This window comes from Gadus morhua, chromosome 23, assembly GCF_902167405.1.
Source record: "Gadus morhua chromosome 23, gadMor3.0, whole genome shotgun sequence".
Lineage (NCBI taxonomy): Eukaryota > Metazoa > Chordata > Actinopteri > Gadiformes > Gadidae > Gadus > Gadus morhua.
Window position 1 is genome coordinate 12,432,768 of NC_044070.1, and position 19,710 is coordinate 12,452,477.

At 42.5% G+C, this 19,710-nt stretch overlaps 1 protein-coding gene and 19 non-coding genes across 20 annotated transcripts in view; 11 read left to right on the forward strand and 9 right to left on the reverse strand.

Annotated features, from left to right (window-relative positions):
- Positions 1 to 19,710, forward strand: part of pard3aa (par-3 family cell polarity regulator alpha, a) — a 349,891-nt gene that overhangs the window by 56,051 nt on the left and 274,130 nt on the right.
- On the reverse strand, positions 288 to 359 carry trnaw-cca (transfer RNA tryptophan (anticodon CCA)). The gene has a single exon. It is a non-coding gene; the product is annotated as a tRNA-Trp (tRNA).
- trnai-uau (transfer RNA isoleucine (anticodon UAU)) lies at positions 592 to 685 on the forward strand. Its single transcript has 2 exons — positions 592 to 629; positions 650 to 685. It is a non-coding gene; the product is annotated as a tRNA-Ile (tRNA).
- On the reverse strand, positions 1,282 to 1,353 carry trnaw-cca (transfer RNA tryptophan (anticodon CCA)). The gene has a single exon. It is a non-coding gene; the product is annotated as a tRNA-Trp (tRNA).
- Positions 1,586 to 1,679, forward strand: trnai-uau (transfer RNA isoleucine (anticodon UAU)). The gene is made up of 2 exons: positions 1,586 to 1,623; positions 1,644 to 1,679. It is a non-coding gene; the product is annotated as a tRNA-Ile (tRNA).
- trnaw-cca (transfer RNA tryptophan (anticodon CCA)) lies at positions 2,280 to 2,351 on the reverse strand. Its single transcript has one exon. It is a non-coding gene; the product is annotated as a tRNA-Trp (tRNA).
- On the forward strand, positions 2,584 to 2,677 carry trnai-uau (transfer RNA isoleucine (anticodon UAU)). The gene is made up of 2 exons: positions 2,584 to 2,621; positions 2,642 to 2,677. It is a non-coding gene; the product is annotated as a tRNA-Ile (tRNA).
- Positions 3,277 to 3,348, reverse strand: trnaw-cca (transfer RNA tryptophan (anticodon CCA)). The gene has a single exon. It is a non-coding gene; the product is annotated as a tRNA-Trp (tRNA).
- On the forward strand, positions 3,582 to 3,675 carry trnai-uau (transfer RNA isoleucine (anticodon UAU)). Its single transcript has 2 exons — positions 3,582 to 3,619; positions 3,640 to 3,675. It is a non-coding gene; the product is annotated as a tRNA-Ile (tRNA).
- Positions 4,272 to 4,343, reverse strand: trnaw-cca (transfer RNA tryptophan (anticodon CCA)). The gene has a single exon. It is a non-coding gene; the product is annotated as a tRNA-Trp (tRNA).
- trnai-uau (transfer RNA isoleucine (anticodon UAU)) lies at positions 4,576 to 4,669 on the forward strand. Its single transcript has 2 exons — positions 4,576 to 4,613; positions 4,634 to 4,669. It is a non-coding gene; the product is annotated as a tRNA-Ile (tRNA).
- trnaw-cca (transfer RNA tryptophan (anticodon CCA)) lies at positions 5,270 to 5,341 on the reverse strand. The gene has a single exon. It is a non-coding gene; the product is annotated as a tRNA-Trp (tRNA).
- Positions 5,574 to 5,667, forward strand: trnai-uau (transfer RNA isoleucine (anticodon UAU)). The gene is made up of 2 exons: positions 5,574 to 5,611; positions 5,632 to 5,667. It is a non-coding gene; the product is annotated as a tRNA-Ile (tRNA).
- trnai-uau (transfer RNA isoleucine (anticodon UAU)) lies at positions 6,573 to 6,666 on the forward strand. Its single transcript has 2 exons — positions 6,573 to 6,610; positions 6,631 to 6,666. It is a non-coding gene; the product is annotated as a tRNA-Ile (tRNA).
- trnaw-cca (transfer RNA tryptophan (anticodon CCA)) lies at positions 7,263 to 7,334 on the reverse strand. The gene has a single exon. It is a non-coding gene; the product is annotated as a tRNA-Trp (tRNA).
- Positions 7,567 to 7,660, forward strand: trnai-uau (transfer RNA isoleucine (anticodon UAU)). The gene is made up of 2 exons: positions 7,567 to 7,604; positions 7,625 to 7,660. It is a non-coding gene; the product is annotated as a tRNA-Ile (tRNA).
- trnaw-cca (transfer RNA tryptophan (anticodon CCA)) lies at positions 8,257 to 8,328 on the reverse strand. Its single transcript has one exon. It is a non-coding gene; the product is annotated as a tRNA-Trp (tRNA).
- Positions 8,561 to 8,654, forward strand: trnai-uau (transfer RNA isoleucine (anticodon UAU)). The gene is made up of 2 exons: positions 8,561 to 8,598; positions 8,619 to 8,654. It is a non-coding gene; the product is annotated as a tRNA-Ile (tRNA).
- On the forward strand, positions 9,560 to 9,653 carry trnai-uau (transfer RNA isoleucine (anticodon UAU)). Its single transcript has 2 exons — positions 9,560 to 9,597; positions 9,618 to 9,653. It is a non-coding gene; the product is annotated as a tRNA-Ile (tRNA).
- Positions 10,250 to 10,321, reverse strand: trnaw-cca (transfer RNA tryptophan (anticodon CCA)). The gene has a single exon. It is a non-coding gene; the product is annotated as a tRNA-Trp (tRNA).

Consider the following 19,710-nt stretch of genomic DNA (forward strand, 5'->3'; position numbering starts at 1 on the left):
TGTTTGTTACACTATCACTCAGCCACACTATCATAGAGTATTATGCTATCCCCTTCAGACGCTCATCACAGACTATATGGTTGGTAATGAGTCTGTTTGCATGTTAACAGTCTCTGCAACTTTAACATAACACACCACAAATGGCATCCAAAGTGTCCAAGTAATGAAGATTTTTGTTTTTGAGATGCTTTCTTTCAATAATGCACACACTTTTCCTATACTTATGAATCATTTCTATCAACAAATAATGACTAATGTTTCTCTTAACATTCGTTATTAAATAAGAATGACCCTGACGTGATTTGAACACGCAACCTTCTGATCTGGAGTCAGACGCGCTGCCGTTGCGCCACAAGGCCCCTCAATAGGTTAAAATTGTACCCCCATCACATGGCATTGTTGAAATACTAGAGCGCTGGTGATTAAGTGTGTATGCGTGTGAAAAACCTATGAAACCATACACTGAATCCACCGTGTTTAGACCGTACTCATTCTGAACATTTACGTGCTAAAGTTACCTGTGCATGTTTCTAAGGCGTTATTTCTGGAATGCACGTGCACATTCACGTGCATGTGCATTGTCACATTTGAGCTCCAGTGGCGCAATCGGTCAGCGCGCGGTACTTATACAGCAGTATCCAGCAGAGTTATGCCGAGGTTGTGAGTTCAAGCCTCACCTGGAGCAACCTTTAAAATCATCATTCTGTATCATTCAATTGATTAATGAGGCACAAATCTGTTCTTACCGTGACATTGTTGTCCTCAGCAAAATGGTGATAATGGTGACATTAGATCTCACTTACTTCATGTGACCTATGAGCTCATTTATCTAGTTTCTTTGAGCAACAACCTCACGAATGTCGCTTCTCTATGTAGTTGCCCATCGCCCAAAATTGTGAAGGAAACTCCCGATTGATGATTCCAAGTCAATCAGTTATGCTTTTAATAAATCAGTGTGCCCTTTATTGAACCCCATTTCATTCCATTTCAGTTAGTGTTTGTTACACTATCACTCAGCCACACTATCATAGAGTATTATGCTATCCCCTTCAGACGCTCATCACAGACTATATGGTTGGTAATGAGTCTGTTCGTATGTTAACAGTCTCTGCAACTTTAACCTAACACACCACAAATGGCATCCAAAGTGTCCAAGTAATGAAGATTTTTGTTTTTGAGATGCTTTCTTTCAATAATGCACACACTTTTCCTATACTTATGAACATTTCTATCAACAAATAATGACTAATGTTTCTCTTAACATTCATTATTAATTAAGAATGATCCTGACGTGATTTGAACACGCAACCTTCTGATCTGGAGTCAGACGCGCTACCGTTGCGCCACAAGGCCCCTCAATAGCTAAAATTGTACCCCCCATGTCATGGCATTGTTGAAATGCTAGAGCGCTGGTGATTAAGTGTGTATGCGTGTGAAAAACCTATGAAGCCATACACTGAATCCACCGTGTTTAGACCGTACTCATTCTGAACATTTACGTGCTAATGTTACCTGTGCATGTTTCTAAGGCGTTATTTCTGGAATGCACGTGCACATTCACGTGCATGTGCATTGTCACATTTGAGCTCCAGTGGCGCAATCGGTCAGCGCGCGGTACTTATACAGCAGTATCCAGCAGAGTAATGCCGAGGTTGTGAGTTCAAGCCTCACCTGGAGTAACCTTTAACATCATCATACTGTATCATTCAATTGATTAATGAGGCACAAATCTGTTCTTACCGTCACATTGTAGTCCTCAGCAAAAAGGTGATAATGGTGACATTATATCTCATGAATTTACTTCACGTGACCTATGAGCTCATTTATCTAGTTTCTTTGACCAACAACCTCATGAATGTTGCTTCTCTATGTAGTCGCCCATCGCCCAAAATTGTGAAGGAAACTGCCGATTGATGATTCCAAGTGAATCAGTTAAGCTTTTAATAAATCAGTGTGCCCTAAATTGAACCCCATTTCATTCCATTTCAGTAAGTGTTTGTTACACTATCACTCAGCCACACTATCATAGAGTATTATGCTATCCCCTTCAGACGCTCATCACAGACTATATGGTTGGTAATGAGTCTGTTTGCATGTTAACAGTCTCTGCAACTTTAACATAACACACCACAAATGGCATCCAAAGTGTCCAAGTAATGAAGATTTTTGTTTTTGAGATGCTTTCTTTCAATAATGCACACACTTTTCCTATACTTACGAACATTTCTATCAACAAATAATGACTAATGTTTCTCTTAACATTCGTTATTAAATAAGAATGACCCTGACGTGATTTGAACACGCAACCTTCTGATCTGGAGTCAGACGCGCTACCGTTGCGCCACAAGGCCCCTCAATAGCTAAAATTGTACCCCCCATGTCATGGCATTGTTGAAATGCTAGAGCGCTGGTGATTAAGTGTGTATGCGTGTGAAAAACCTATGAAGCCATGCACTGAATCCACCGTGTTTAGACCGTACTCATTCTGAACATTTACGTGCTAAAGTTACCTGTGCATGTTTCTAAGGCGTTATTTCTGGAATGCACGTGCACATTCACGTGCATGTGCATTGTCACATTTGTGCTCCAGTGGCGCAATCGGTCAGCGCGCGGTACTTATACAGCAGTATCCAGCAGAGTTATGCCGAGGTTGTGAGTTCAAGCCTCCCCTGGAGCAACCTTTAACATCATCATACTGTATCATTCAATTGATTAATGAGGCACAAATCTGTTCTTACCGTCACATTGTAGTCCTCAGCAAAAAGGTGATAATGGTGACATTAGATCTCATGAATTTACTTCACGTGACCTATGAGCTCATTTATCTAGTTTCTTTAACCAACAACCTCATGAATGTCGCTTCTCTATGTAGTCGCCCATCGCCCAAAATTGTGAAGGAAACTGCCGATTGATGATTCCAAGTGAATCAGTTAAGCTTTTAATAAATCAGTGTGCCCTAATTGAACCCCATTTCATTCCATTTCAGTTAGTGTTTGTTACACTATCACTCAGCCACACTATCATAGAGTATTATGCTATCCCCTTCAGACGCTCATCACAGACTATATGGTTGGTAATGAGTCTGTTTGCATGTTAACAGTCTCTGCAACTTTAACATAACACACCACAAATGGCATCCAAAGTGTCCAAGTAATGAAGATTTTTGTTTTTGAGATGCTTTCTTTCAATAATGCACACACTTTTCCTATACTTACGAACATTTCTATCAACAAATAATGACTAATGTTTCTCTTAACATTCGTTATTAAATAAGAATGACCCTGACGTGATTTGAACACGCAACCTTCTGATCTGGAGTCAGACGCGCTGCCGTTGCGCGACAAGGCCCCTCAATAGGTTAAAATTGTACCCCCCATCACATGGCATTGTTGAAATACTAGAGCGCTGGTGATTAAGTGTGTATGCGTGTGAAAAACCTATGAAACCATACACTGAATCCACCGTGTTTAGACCGTACTCATTCTGAACATTTACGTGCTAAAGTTACCTGTGCATGTTTCTAAGGCGTTATTTCTGGAATGCACGTGCACATTCACGTGCATGTGCATTGTCACATTTGAGCTCCAGTGGCGCAATCGGTCAGCGCGCGGTACTTATACAGCAGTATCCAGCAGAGTAATGCCGAGGTTGTGAGTTCAAGCCTCACCTGGAGCAACCTTTAACATCATCATTCTGTATCATTCAATTGATTAATGAGGCACAAATCTGTTCTTACCGTGACATTGTTGTCCTCAGCAAAATGGTGATAATGGTGACATTAGATCTCACTTACTTCATGTGACCTATGAGCTCATTTATCTAGTTTCTTTGAGCAACAACCTCACGAATGTCGCTTCTCTATGTAGTTGCCCATCGCCCAAAATTGTGAAGGAAACTCCCGATTGATGATTCCAAGTCAATCAGTTATGCTTTTAATAAATCAGTGTGCCCTTTATTGAACCCCATTTCATTCCATTTCAGTTAGTGTTTGTTACACTATCACTCAGCCACACTATCATAGAGTATTATGCTATCCCCTTCAGACGCTCATCACAGACTATATGGTTGGTAATGAGTCTGTTCGTATGTTAACAGTCTCTGCAACTTTAACATAACACACCACAAATGGCATCCAAAGTGTCCAAGTAATGAAGATTTTTGTTTTTGAGATGCTTTCTTTCAATAATGCACACACTTTTCCTATACTTATGAACATTTCTATCAACAAATAATGACTAATGTTTCTCTTAACATTCATTATTAATTAAGAATGACCCTGACGTGATTTGAACACGCAACCTTCTGATCTGGAGTCAGACGCGCTACCGTTGCGCCACAAGGCCCCTCAATAGTTAAAATTGTACCCCCCATGACATGGCATTGTTGAAATGCTAGAGCGCTGGTGATTAAGTGTGTATGCGTGTGAAAAACCTATGAAGCCATACACTGAATCCACCGTGTTTAGACCGTACTCATTCTGAACATTTACGTGCTAATGTTACCTGTGCATGTTTCTAAGGCGTTATTTCTGGAATGCACGTGCACATTCACGTGCATGTGCATTGTCACATTTGAGCTCCAGTGGCGCAATCGGTCAGCGCGCGGTACTTATACAGCAGTATCCAGCAGAGTAATGCCGAGGTTGTGAGTTCAAGCCTCACCTGGAGCAACCTTTAACATCATCATACTGTATCATTCAATTGATTAATGAGGCACAAATCTGTTCTTACCGTCACATTGTAGTCCTCAGCAAAAAGGTGATAATGGTGACATTATATCTCATGAATTTACTTCACGTGACCTATGAGCTCATTTATCTAGTTTCTTTGACCAACAACCTCATGAATGTCGCTTCTCTATGTAGTCGCCCATCGCCCAAAATTGTGAAGGAAACTGCCGATTGATGATTCCAAGTGAATCAGTTAAGCTTTTAATAAATCAGTGTGCCCTAAATTGAACCCCATTTCATTCCATTTCAGTTAGGGTTTGTTACACTATTACTCAGCCACACTATCATAGAGTATTATGCTATCCCCTTCAGACGCTCATCACAGACTATATGGTTGGTAATGAGTCAGTTCGTATGTTAACAGTCTCTGCAACTTTAACATAACACACCACAAATGGCATCCAAAGTGTCCAAGTAATGAAGATTTTTGTTTTTGAGATGCTTTCTTTCAATAATGCACACACTTTTCCTATACTTATGAACATTTCTATCAACAAATAATGACTAATGTTTCTCTTAACATTCATTATTAATTAAGGATGACCCTGACGTGATTTGAACACGCAACCTTCTGATCTGGAGTCAGACGCGCTACCGTTGCGCCACAAGGCCCCTCTATAGCTAAAATTGTACCCCCCATGACATGGCATTGTTGAAATGCTAGAGCGCTGGTGATTAAGTGTGTATGCGTGTGAAAAACCTATGAAGCCATACACTGAATCCACCGTGTTTAGACCGTACTCATTCTGAACATTTACGTGCTAATGTTACCTGTGCATGTTTCTAAGGCGTTATTTCTGGAATGCACGTGCACATTCACGTGCATGTGCATTGTCACATTTGAGCTCCAGTGGCGCAATCGGTCAGCGCGCGGTACTTATACAGCAGTATCCAGCAGAGTAATGCCGAGGTTGTGAGTTCAAGCCTCACCTGGAGTAACCTATAACATCATCATACTGTATCATTCAATTGATTAATGAGGCACAAATCTGTTCTTACCGTCACATTGTAGTCCTCAGCAAAAAGGTGATAATGGTGACATTATATCTCATGAATTTACTTCACGTGACCTATGAGCTCATTTATCTAGTTTCTTTGACCAACAACCTCATGAATGTCGCTACTCTATGTAGTCGCCCATCGCCCAAAATTGTGAAGGAAACTGCCGATTGATGATTCCAAGTGAATCAGTTAAGCTTTTAATAAATCAGTGTGCCCTAAATTGAACCCCATTTCATTCCATTTCAGTAAGTGTTTGTTACACTATCACTCAGCCACACTATCATAGAGTATTATGCTATCCCCTTCAGACGCTCATCACAGACTATATGGTTGGTAATGAGTCTGTTTGCATGTTAACAGTCTCTGCAACTTTAACATAACACACCACAAATGGCATCCAAAGTGTCCAAGTAATGAAGATTTTTGTTTTTGAGATGCTTTCTTTCAATAATGCACACACTTTTCCTATACTTATGAACATTTCTATCAACAAATAATGACTAATGTTTCTCTTAACATTCGTTATTAAATAAGAATGACCCTGACGTTATTTGAACCCGCAACCTTCTGAACTGGTGTCAGACGCGCTACCGTTGCGCCACAAGGCCCCTCAATAGGTTAAAATTGTACCCCCCATCACATGGCATTGTTGAAATACTAGAGCGCTGGTGATTAAGTGTGTATGCGTGTGAAAAACCTATGAAGCCATACACTGAATCCACCGTGTTTAGGCCGTACTCATTCTGAACATTTACGTGCTAAAGTTACCTGTGCATGTTTCTAAGGCGTTATTTCTGGAATGCACGTGCACATTCACGTGCATGTGCATTGTCACATTTGAGCTCCAGTGGCGCAATCGGTCAGCGCGCGGTACTTATACAGCAGTATCCAGCAGAGTAATGCCGAGGTTGTGAGTTCAAGCCTCACCTGGAGCAACCTTTAACATCATCATTCTGTATCATTCAATTGATTAATGAGGCACAAATCTGTTCTTACCGTGACATTGTTGTCCTCAGCAAAATGGTTATAATGGTGACATTAGATCTCACTTACTTCATGTGACCTATGAGCTCATTTATCTAGTTTCTTTGAGCAACAACCTCACGAATGTCGCTTCTCTATGTAGTTGCCCATCGCCCAAAATTGTGAAGGAAACTCCCGATTGATGATTCCAAGTCAATCAGTTATGCTTTTAATAAATCAGTGTGCCCTTTATTGAACCCCATTTCATTCCATTTCAGTTAGTGTTTGTTACACTATCACTCAGCCACACTATCATAGAGTATTATGCTATCCCCTTCAGACGCTCATCACAGACTATATGGTTGGTAATGAGTCTGTTTGCATGTTAACAGTCTCTGCAACTTTAACATAACACACCACAAATGGCATCCAAAGTGTCCAAGTAATGAATATTTTTGTTTTTGAGATGCTTTCTTTCAATAATGCACACACTTTTCCTATACTTATGAACATTTCTATCAACAAATAATGACTAATGTTTTTCTTAACATTCATTATTAATTAAGAATGACCCTGACGTGATTTGAAGACGCAACCTTCTGATCTGGAGTCAGACGCGCTACCGTTGCGCCACAAGGCCCCTCAATAGCTAAAATTGTACCCCCCATGTCATGGCATTGTTGAAATGCTAGAGCGCTGGTGATTAAGTGTGTATGCGTGTGAAAAACCTATGAAGCCATGCACTGAATCCACCGTGTTTAGACCGTACTCATTCTGAACATTTACGTGCTAAAGTTACCTGTGCATGTTTCTAAGGCGTTATTTCTGGAATGCACGTGCACATTCACGTGCATGTGCATTGTCACATTTGAGCTCCAGTGGCGCAATCGGTCAGCGCGCGGTACTTATACAGCAGTATCCAGCAGAGAAATGCCGAGGTTGTGAGTTCAAGCCTCACCTGGAGCAACCTTTAACATCATCATTCTGTATCATTCAATTGATTAATGAGGCACAAATCTGTTCTTACCGTGACATTGTTGTCCTCAGCAAAATGGTTATAATGGTGACATTAGATCTCACTTACTTCATGTGACCTATGAGCTCATTTATCTAGTTTCTTTGAGCAACAACCTCACGAATGTCGCTTCTCTATGTAGTTGCCCATCGCCCAAAATTGTGAAGGAAACTCCCGATTGATGATTCCAAGTCAATCAGTTATGCTTTTAATAAATCAGTGTGCCCTTTATTGAACCCCATTTCATTCCATTTCAGTTAGTGTTTGTTACACTATCACTCAGCCACACTATCATAGAGTATTATGCTATCCCCTTCAGACGCTCATCACAGACTATATGGTTGGTAATGAGTCTGTTTGCATGTTAACAGTCTCTGCAACTTTAACATAACACACCACAAATGGCATCCAAAGTGTCCAAGTAATGAATATTTTTGTTTTTGAGATGCTTTCTTTCAATAATGCACACACTTTTCCTATACTTATGAACATTTCTATCAACAAATAATGACTAATGTTTTTCTTAACATTCATTATTAATTAAGAATGACCCTGACGTGATTTGAACACGCAACCTTCTGATCTGGAGTCAGACGCGCTACCGTTGCGCCACAAGGCCCCTCAATAGCTAAAATTGTACCCCCCATGTCATGGCATTGTTGAAATGCTAGAGCGCTGGTGATTAAGTGTGTATGCGTGTGAAAAACCTATGAAGCCATGCACTGAATCCACCGTGTTTAGACCGTACTCATTCTGAACATTTACGTGCTAAAGTTACCTGTGCATGTTTCTAAGGCGTTATTTCTGGAATGCACGTGCACATTCACGTGCATGTGCATTGTCACATTTGTGCTCCAGTGGCGCAATCGGTCAGCGCGCGGTACTTATACAGCAGTATCCAGCAGAGTTATGCCGAGGTTGTGAGTTCAAGCCTCACCTGGAGCAACCTTTAACATCATCATACTGTATCATTCAATTGATTAATGAGGCACAAATCTGTTCTTACCGTCACATTGTAGTCCTCAGCAAAAAGGTGATAATGGTGACATTAGATCTCATGAATTTACTTCACGTGACCTATGAGCTCATTTATCTAGTTTCTTTAACCAACAACCTCATGAATGTCGCTTCTCTATGTAGTCGCCCATCGCCCAAAATTGTGAAGGAAACTGCCGATTGATGATTCCAAGTGAATCAGTTAAGCTTTTAATAAATCAGTGTGCCCTAAATTGAACCCCATTTCATTCCATTTCAGTTAGTGTTTGTTACACTATCACTCAGCCACACTATCATAGAGTATTATGCTATCCCCTTCAGACGCTCATCACAGACTATATGGTTGGTAATGAGTCTGTTTGCATGTTAACAGTCTCTGCAACTTTAACATAACACACCACAAATGGCATCCAAAGTGTCCAAGTAATGAAGATTTTTGTTTTTGAGATGCTTTCTTTCAATAATGCACACACTTTTCCTATACTTATGAACATTTCTATCAACAAATAATGACTAATGTTTCTCTTAACATTCGTTATTAAATAAGAATGACCCTGACGTTATTTGAACCCGCAACCTTCTGAACTGGTGTCAGACGCGCTACCGTTGCGCCACAAGGCCCCTCAATAGGTTAAAATTGTACCCCCCATCACATGGCATTGTTGAAATACTAGCGCGCTGGTGATTAAGTGTGTATGCGTGTGAAAAACCTATGAAGCCATACACTGAATCCACCGTGTTTAGGCCGTACTCATTCTGAACATTTACGTGCTAAAGTTACCTGTGCATGTTTCTAAGGCGTTATTTCTGGAATGCACGTGCACATTCACGTGCATGTGCATTGTCACATTTGAGCTCCAGTGGCGCAATCGGTCAGCGCGCGGTACTTATACAGCAGTATCCAGCAGAGTAATGCCGAGGTTGTGAGTTCAAGCCTCACCTGGAGCAACCTTTAACATCATCATTCTGTATCATTCAATTGATTAATGAGGCACAAATCTGTTCTTACCGTGACATTGTTGTCCTCAGCAAAATGGTTATAATGGTGACATTAGATCTCACTTACTTCATGTGACCTATGAGCTCATTTATCTAGTTTCTTTGAGCAACAACCTCACGAATGTCGCTTCTCTATGTAGTTGCCCATCGCCCAAAATTGTGAAGGAAACTCCCGATTGATGATTCCAAGTGAATCAGTTAAGCTTTTAATAAATCAGTGTGCCCTAAATTGAACCCCATTTCATTCCATTTCAGTTAGTGTTTGTTACACTATCACTCAGCCACACTATCATAGAGTATTATGCTATCCCCTTCAGACGCTCATCACAGACTATATGGTTGGTAATGAGTCTGTTTGTATGTTAACAGTCTCTGCAACTTTAACATAACACACCACAAATGGCATCCAAAGTGTCCAAGTAATGAAGATTTTTGTTTTTGAGATGCTTTCTTTCAATATTGCACTCACTTCTCCTATACTTATGAACATTTCTATCAACAAATAATGACTAATGTTTCTCTTAACATTCGTTATTAAATAAGAATGACCCTGACGTGATTTGAACACGCAACCTTCTGATCTGGAGTCAGACACGCTACCGTTGCGCCACAAGGCCCTTCAATACTTCAAAACTGTACCGCCTATCACATGGCATTGTTGAAATACTGGAGCGCTGGTGATTAAGTGTGTATGCGTGTGTAAAACCTAGGAAGCCATACACTGAATCCACCGTGTTTAGACCGTACTCATTCTGAACATTTACGTGCTAAAGCTACCTTTGTATATTTTTGTAAGTCGTTATTTCTGGAATGCACGTGCACATTCTCGTGCATGTGCATTGGCGCAATTGAGCTCCAGTGGCGCAATCGGTCAGCGCGCGGTCATTATACGGCAGTATCCAGCAGTGTAATGCCGAGGTTGTGAGTTCAAGCCTCACCTGGAGCAACTTTTAACATAATCATACTGTATCATTCGATTGATTAATGCGGCACAAATCTGTTCTTGCCGTGACATTGTAGTCCTCAGCAAAAAGGTGATAATGGTGACATTAGATCTCATGAATTTACTTCATGTGACCTATGAGCTCATTTATCTAGTTTATTTGACCAACGACCTCATAAAGGTAGTATCTTTGAGCAACAACATCAGAAATGTTTCTTCTCTATGTAGTCACCAATCGCCCAAAATTGTGAAGGAAACTGCCGATTGATGATTCCAAATGAATCAGTTAAGCTTTTAATAAATCAGTGTGTCCTAGATTGAACTCCATTTCATTCATGTGGTGAGGTTAAGTCTGCTTGTAATAGTTAGTGTTTGTTACACTATCACTAAGCCACACTATCATAGAGTATTAAGCTATCCCCTTCAGGCGCTCATCAAATTATTTGGTTTGTATTGAGTGTTTTATTATTTTCACACTCTGAAACTTTAAATAAACGTGCCACAATTGCATACAGTTGGAGTCCAAAGAGTTCAAGTAATAAAGATTTTTGTTTTGATGTCTCTTATTTTGATAATACATGAAGCTCATATACTTTTTCTGTATTTATGAATATTTCTATAGACTAATAATGAATAATGTTTCTTTTTACATTCGTTGTTAAATATGAATGACCCTGATGTGAATTGAACACGAAATTTCCGATGTGGAGTCAGACGCACTACTGTTGCGCAACAAGCCCACAATGTATCATAAAATTGTACCCCCCATCACATGGCATTGTTTAAATACTGGAGCGCTGGTGATTTACTGTAGGTGTGACTGCATGTGCAAACCTATGAAGCCAATCTCTGAACCTATCGTGTTTAGACCATATTCATTCTGAATGTACCATCTGTACCAAAGTTACTTTTGCATGTTTGTAAGCCGTTATTTCTTGAATGCACGTGAACACTCGTGCATTCAAGAAAATAAAATGTGCTGCAGTTGTGCAATCCGTCAGGGCGCGGTACTTATACAGCAGTATCCAGCAGAGTAATGCCGAGGTTGTGCATTGAAGCCTCACCTGGAGCAACCTTTAACTTCGACACACTGTATCATAAGTTGAATAAAAGGCACGGATCTCTTCTCGGCCTGACAGTGCAGTCCTCAGCAAAAAGGTCATCATTGTGTCATGTGATGTTCATACACAATTGGCTTGATAATGATTGTGTTTGTGTCCGCACCACACTCTTTGCAAGCTGATTATATAGCCTGACATTTATGCATTCGACGAAGAAGTATTGTGACTTGTAATAATTTTCTATGAAATTCTGATCACCCAAACGTCATCAGGCAACTTTTTGCTCTCGTGTCGAAGAATCTGCTGTTATACCACAACGCTGTTGAAACAAACATCATGGCTGTTTTTGACATGCATTAGCTGCCGTTGTACATGGGGTATGCCGGTAAGTGGAATAGAGGTGAAAACAAATATTGGTCCATGTCAATTGGCATTGTTGCGATGGTTTTCTTGTAAATGTTTGATTTGACATGCCTCACCTTTGCTATGTTTGAGCACATTCTCCCTTAATCGTACTTCTTTTAAATAATAACAGAATTCATTCACGTTAATGCGAATATTGTTCGGAATTTCATTAACGTGACAGCTTCTGGGTGCACGGGGGCATGTGTATGTATGAATGGGTTTGAATGTGTGTGAATGCTGTGGGTGTGTGTGCATTTCGGGGGCCTACCTATGAACCTTGGTATGTGAATGATACAGTTGTGAAGATACAGGTACGAACACGTCCCGTCTATTCATGTCAGCCTATGCATCAACCACACACCAGCGGCAAAGTCCCGGCCATTTACTGATTGGGCCTGTCCCTTTTTGCCCTGTGAGATGAAGCATTCACACCGGGGAGTGTCGAAGTGGATGTGGAGGCCATAGATGTATAGGTCTACTATAGGTTAAGGACGGTGCATGCATAGTGTTATAACCTATCTTAAAAGGAGACAACATCCGCGCTAATATGTTTTATATATCCTTGACCCACAATATTTGTTAACATTATTTTGTTGTTTGTTGTGTAAATATATTTTGTGTATATTCTTTCCTAAAAAAAACACGTTTGAATCATATGTCCAGTACGCCCTCTAGTGTTGAGATATCTGTATGGCCTCCTTTCTGATCCAAAGTAGGCAAGTGTTTAATGTAGCGAGCAAAAAACAGCAAGTTTAACACCATGCCCAAACGTAAATACTGACTCTTGGGTTGTCTGTTTCTTCTACTTTTTTTTAACTTTTTTTACTCTCTTTTTACTTTTTTCTGGTATGTCCCTCGCATTAGCGTTTTAGCCAGATATGATAAAACACAAACGGCAGAGGGAATTAAGCAATTACAATGAGATTTATTAAAACACATCAAAGCTCATAATAGCCATGGATCCTGAACCAGGCTCTGTGTAGATGGTGCGGTCAGACCCGTGCAGGGCCTCACTAGAGCCGTCAGTGTGCAACTCGAACCAGCAGATGGTACTGTTGACCAATGAATCTTTCATCAATGACTTTTGTGATTGTCCCAACGGGTCTCTGTTGTGCACTAAAATAATGAGTTTACCTCTTTGATCACGATGGGCAACAAGCCTACATCTGAAATAGATTCAGCCCTTATGAGTTTATGACACATGAATAAAACAACAGCAACGTCAACAGAAGCAGCATGAGTCTTATGTTCATCATGTGAAACGATGGGGTTGCCAAGAGAAAAACGTTGTTTGTGCTGAAAAGGTGGGAAGGTGGCGTTGAGTGGGATTAGCCAGGGCCTCAGCAGGGTGCCTCGTGGACCCCTGGCACCCACAAACAGCCCGGTTGATCTGCCACAAATTACTGTCAGTCTGACAGCAGGGGGCTCCTCTTCGCTTGAGGTTGAACGCTTTCCTCATTTACTGTTCTTTCTGTCCGATTTCATCTTTTGCCCTTGATTCTCATCCCTTCTCTGTTCCTCCCTGCCTGTCTGCAGGTGATACATTAGAATGCATTTCAATAAATCGTTAGGACGTCAATGTCCCCATACTTCAGTGGATGTGGCAGTGCTCTTGTTACAAATACTAATATTCCCTTTCAAGGAAAGACAAGCATACGCAACCATCTCACCAACATTGTTCAGACCACGGTCAATATCTGGAAATGCTTATGATACTGAGGTGATAACGGTACTGTGTTTTAAACAGCGATCCCTTCGGATCTCGACTCACTATTGCAGAATTCACACCCAATGAGACTCACTACACTGGCTGTACTTTAAAAAGACTGAACTCTTACTCAAGTTATTGACGGTCTCGTGGCTGGCCAATCAATGCATACTAACCCTTCACCAAAAATCAACATATATGTCACTTTATGACATGCATGCATACAATGCCGGCTGTGAGTTCAAGCCTCACATGGAGCAAGATTTAAATTGATCTATCTTAACATTTAAATCAAAACCCTACATAAATCCTTGTTTATCCTGTCCTCTACTGACTCTAGTGAAGCAAGTACTGATCACTTTCTGATGACATAATTATTATCATTACTCAATAATTTAATAGGGCTTCTACATCAGAATGCATCATGGGAGTTCTTGTTGGCGATACTCTGCCACTTTGAGAGGAATCAAGAGAGATGTAAAGAAAAACACAAAAAAAATGTGTGTGTGTGCATGTGCGTGCGCGTGCGCGTGTGCGTGTGTGCGTGTGTCTGTGTGAATTAGTGCCCCAGTGGCGCAATCGGTCAGCGTGCGGTCCTTATACAGCAGTATCTAGCAGAGCAATGCCAAGGGTGTGCGTTCGAGCCTCACCTTACGCAATGTTAAACCTGGCCTATGAACAATACATCCCTGAACGATAGTTCTTCTAGATTGTTTTTGTTATCACTCACTGCTTAAGTGTACTACTTGTAACTTCTGTGGTCTCTCTAAGTATTAATACTTAGTTGGGCAATGAAAACCATTGAAAAGGTGCTGCAGCTACCATATCATTGCTGGGGACTTGCCCAGATGATCAAAGATAATATGCTTGGTGTATCTGTGTTTAGTAGCTGTCAGTGCCTTGTGTGTATCAGCTTCGTGCCTGCCTGGTGTCCGCTTTGGAGCATTACGGCTGCTTTGAGTTTTACCTCGCTGATGTTTATCTGTCATGTCACCTGATCAATGGCACACTAAATTTAATCAATACCCTGGGTGCAACTCCACCGCGCGAGTCAATACATGACCCCCCACACCCCTTTCTCTCCTCCCTTCTCTCCCCGGGCAACAATGCCATTCTCTCACTCTCCCTCTCTTCTCAGATAAGGAGAAACTTTGCCTTTGGTCTCAACTTCATGAACAAAGTTAAAGTTAGAACGTTAGCACTTCCGTGCGGATAAACACCTATGCATTCTCCTATAGTTAGAGACATATACAGTGTTGGACAGATCCAGCCACACTCAACATGATTTCATCATCCTTCAGTAAACACTGGACAGAGAATGATGATGGACCTCATCACATCTGAAGGATAAGAGAGCTGATTCCACGTTGTTGGGGGTCGTTGGGGGTCGTTGGGGGTGTCGTGTGTTGATTTGTGCTCAGCACAATGTGGGTGTCATCGATACCAGGGGGTACAATGGGCATTTTCTTCCCCCCAAGGACGACAAAAGGTTCCTCCATCTGCAGAGAACGACAGCATTGGCAATGATTATTATTATTTCATGTTTAGTGGTTTACAGATTTACACAGGAAAATGTACTTTTCCCTGTGTAAATGAATACTGAAATATGCAGGACACTAGTAAATTAATAGATTGCAATGAACTTAAAAATCTGCTTGTTGGCTTACACGGAAAGGAGGTTAGTCATTTGAATTGTCATAAGTAAGCAGAATGCGTCCCTCTTTTTCTCTTTCGATAGTGCTTCTTCCATAATCCCCATTAGGACTTAGCAATGCCCTTTTTCAGCCACTAAATCCCCCTCATAACATCTCTCTTTTTCTATGTATATGTCTCATTGAGATCCTTGTAATTACTGATTACTAAATCAACTAAATCAAAGTATGCACATTTGTCCTTAACTCTTTGGCAAAAGTCAGCACGTTCTTACACAGAGCTTAGCATCACTTAGACGGACACTACTACATAGGCACCTGGAACCACAATGTAAACACATGCACGCACGCACGCACACAAACACACACTCACACTCCCCCACAGTACAACAGCATACTGAACCACCATGCTTGTGTCCTTCTCTAGGCCGTGACACCAGTGTGTGTACAGTGTGTACATAAATAACATGACTCCCATTGAGTATGCAATGCCTTTGGCGAAAACAACATTATATACATATCTATGTATGTATATATATATATATATATATATATATATATATATATAATATATATCATAAAGAGACTGAGACCAAAATCCTGCAGTCCTCCGTGCTGTGCCAGTACATCAGGGGGAAGATAAAGTCAAGTGAGTAGAGGTTTCCCCGCCGCCAGCCGGAGGGCACGCCCGCCTCGTCACGTAGGTGTCTTTGATTTCTCCTCTGTGACACACCGACCCCCCCCCACCCACCGCCGGGAGGAGCCATCTTTTACCGCGGCGCCAAATCGCTCCTGACACGCCGTCTGCCCGGCCCCGCCGACGCTGTCTGGGGGTCCGCGCGGAGAATCCTAACCAGCCGCCACCGCAATGTTACATCTCGCAGACGAACCCAAGGAGCGAACACAAGAAAAGTAAAAAAGAGAAGCTGGCACAGGCGTATAAACAGGGAGACACACACACGCACACACACATTGGATTGGTATTAGAACTCAGACTTGCGTTCATGTCGATACACTTAATGCAATCAGAGAAATACGCACACTGGCTGGATGTGTGTGTGTGTGTGTGTGTGTGTGTGTGTGTGTGTGTGTGTGTGTGTGTGTGTGTGTGTGTGTGTGTGTGTGTCTGTGTGTGTGTGTGCGCGCGTGCGTGTGTGTGTGTGTGTTTGTGTGTGTGTTTGTGTGTGTGTGTGCGTATGTGTGTACGTATGTGTGTGTGTGTGTGTGTGTCTGTGTGGTGATCATCTGAGCGCGTATGTGTGTGGGAGTGTGTTTCTGTGTATCAGCGAGCGAGATGGTTGCCTCAGTTGACAGCTGTCATGGCTGCTTTGGTTCTGGCTCCCCAGCACTTTGCCAAACAAGCCTATTATCTGACACACCCGCCTTCAGGACCCCCCCCCCCCACCTCCCTCCTTACCCCCAAAGGCTCCAATTGGGTCAGCCGCCACCGGACAGCCCCTAAACCGGGGTGACAGACAAAAGCACCCAGCTGGGATACAGCAACACCTCCCACCCAAATAAAAATAAAAAACATCCCAAAAAAAACACATAGAGAGTAAAAATACATGACACACTTCTCATTAAGCCCTGCGGACCGAGACACAACAGAGACTTTTATCAGCATTCTACTAGGCAGGGGGAGATGGGGGGGGGAGGGGCAGGAAACCACAGGCCCACTGGAGAGCAGTCAAGGAGAGTACTCCTGCTTTTCAGGAATCCAATGGAGTGTCTGCCTTTAGCCCAATGACCCGGAATGCGGCCTCATCGCCGCGGGAACTGAGCTGGTGTGAGCTAGCTCAGCGCTTCTCCTGTTTTATATGGCTGCATCTTCTAACAAGTAAATTCCATTTTTTAAGAATAAAAAGTGTTATAAACTGTTTTATTTATAGACAGTAAAGGTCTCACAGGCCTCAAACCGTGTCTGAATCACATTATCAATCATTCCTGTTTTTACTTGCCATTGTTGTCTTACCAATCTAAAGTGTATCTATCCATCAAAACGAAGAGCTCTTAGTACGTTCCCTGAATAATACAAGGTCATGACCAAATATGGTCGGTAGAGAACCACTGAGCTATCTCTTACGACCTGATGCGAGCTAGTTGACGTGACGTTATGGTTATGCTTTGAATACACTCAAGGGAGGGGGCAAAAATAAATTAGAAATGTGCAGACTTTCCAGTGGATGTAGGGGCTGGATTTTAAGGTGCTAAAGGGGGAATCTGAAGTTAGCTATTGATTCAAGAGCACCCAGGTAGAAAGGCCACACGGCTGTCTTTTACTTCAGTCTTATCTCTTCTTTTAAAAGTCTTCTCTTGTTCTCGCCGCAAAAGAAAAACAAAACACTTTCACCGGGGGACTCTCTGCTCCTTTGCATGATAAGTATCCCCCTTCATAGAGACATCATCTCCTGAGTCTCCGTTCTCTCTCTTTCTACACTCCACTGCCTCTTCCTCAAGCCCTGCCGTATAATTACCTTCCCCGGCCGACCCTGCAAAGTCGCTCCAAGGTTGTCGCTCCAACGGGCCCTTGAAAAATAAAATAATAATACAGATTTTGTTAAGAGAAAAACAGCCCCCCCCCCCCCCCCCCCTCCACCACCCTCTTGTCCTATAGGCTGATACCCTAGAGTGCTATGAGCCCAATGTGTGCCGATGTAAGCATGGAGGTAATTAGTGAGGAGATAGGGAGAATGGGGGGTTGGGGGGTGGAGGGAGTGGGCACGCTGCCTTCGCCTGTCAAACACCCGGTCGCCGCATCGTCAAAACAGACACGGGGAGAAACGAAACACTCCACTTACCTCATTTGTACACAGGTGACAGACAACGGGGGGAGAGAAAAACACAAACGTCTAAAGGAAAACGACGCCTATACCAAAACAGAACGGGGCCGTGAAAGCGGGACAAAAGAGTGGTGACTGTCAAAACAAAACAGGGACCCGGCTGCCAGACGCACGCCGCGGTGCCAGCCGTAACACGGGACCATAAGCCAAGGTTTTTTCTTGAGAGCAGAAAGATGTTGGCGTGGAGCCAGGCTGCTGGGGACGACAGTGGCACGGCCACAGTTTTGTTTGGATGACTGTGTGTGTGTGTGCGTTCGTGCATGTGTGCGTGCGTGCGTGCGTGCGTGCGTGTGTGTGCAGTTGAGCGAGTGCGTGGGCGGTGGAAGGGGCTGGAGGGTGGAGGGGTAGGGGTGTACTGTCTGGCTGTCTGGGCACTAGGAGTGAACAAGCTACTGTAGCAGAGCCAGGGGGTTTCTGTGAGGCATTAACAGGAGCCCATTTTCTCGAGTCGGACAGACACTGGCTGAGTCCTCTCTCTGTCCCTCTCTCCCCCAATATCTCCTTCTCTTTCCCTGTCTCTCTCCCCCTCTCCCTCTCCCTTTTCTTTCTCATCCTCTTTCTCTCTCTGTCTCTCCCCTCTCTCTATCGCTCTATTCCCTTTCTCTCTTTCTCTCCCTCTCCCTCCCATTTTCTCTCTCTTTTTTTCCCTCTCTCTTCCCTTCTCACTTACCCCCCCCTCTCTCTCTCTGTCTGTCTCTCTCATCCTCTCATCCTTCTCTAATATGGTTAGATTCATATGAATATGAACCTGCTTCATCGCAGTAGCATGCTACCTGTACTTTCTGTACAGTGTGAAGTGTGAGTGTGAGAACAAGGGACTCAGCCTGGAAATAATCTGGATAACACTGTGCTTATCTCAAAGAATTAAGCACATACTTTTTTCCTTGAAAAACTGTACTATCACACCCATCCCCCACCTCCGTGCCCCCAGTCCACCCATCGCCTTTTTGTTACTGTGTGTGTGGGTGTGTGTTTGTGTGTGGTATTTTGGGGACAGTCTGGGGAGTGCCTGTGAACGACTCATGTCTCATCCACAACAGATGTGCTACAGCCCAGGGGCCTGGAGCTGTAGCTCGTTAGGTAAGTGTGTGTGTGTGTGTGTGTGTGTGTGTGTGTGTGTGTGTGTGTGTGTGTGTGTGTGTGTGTGTGTGTGTGTGTGTGTGTGTGTGTGTGTGTGTGTGTGTGTGTGTGTGTGGTTGTGTGTGTGTGCGTGCATGGGTTTGTTAGAATGGTGTGTTCTCTTGATATTCCGGCAAGAAAGTCTGTGTTTGCTTCTTTAAAGGCATAATAGTCTCATTCTCTATACTTTTCTTTACAGCTTCAGTGTAATCAAAATATTAGCACCTTGGCCTGTGAACGTGTTTCTCCTGTATTGCAATACAACACAAGTCTGTTTT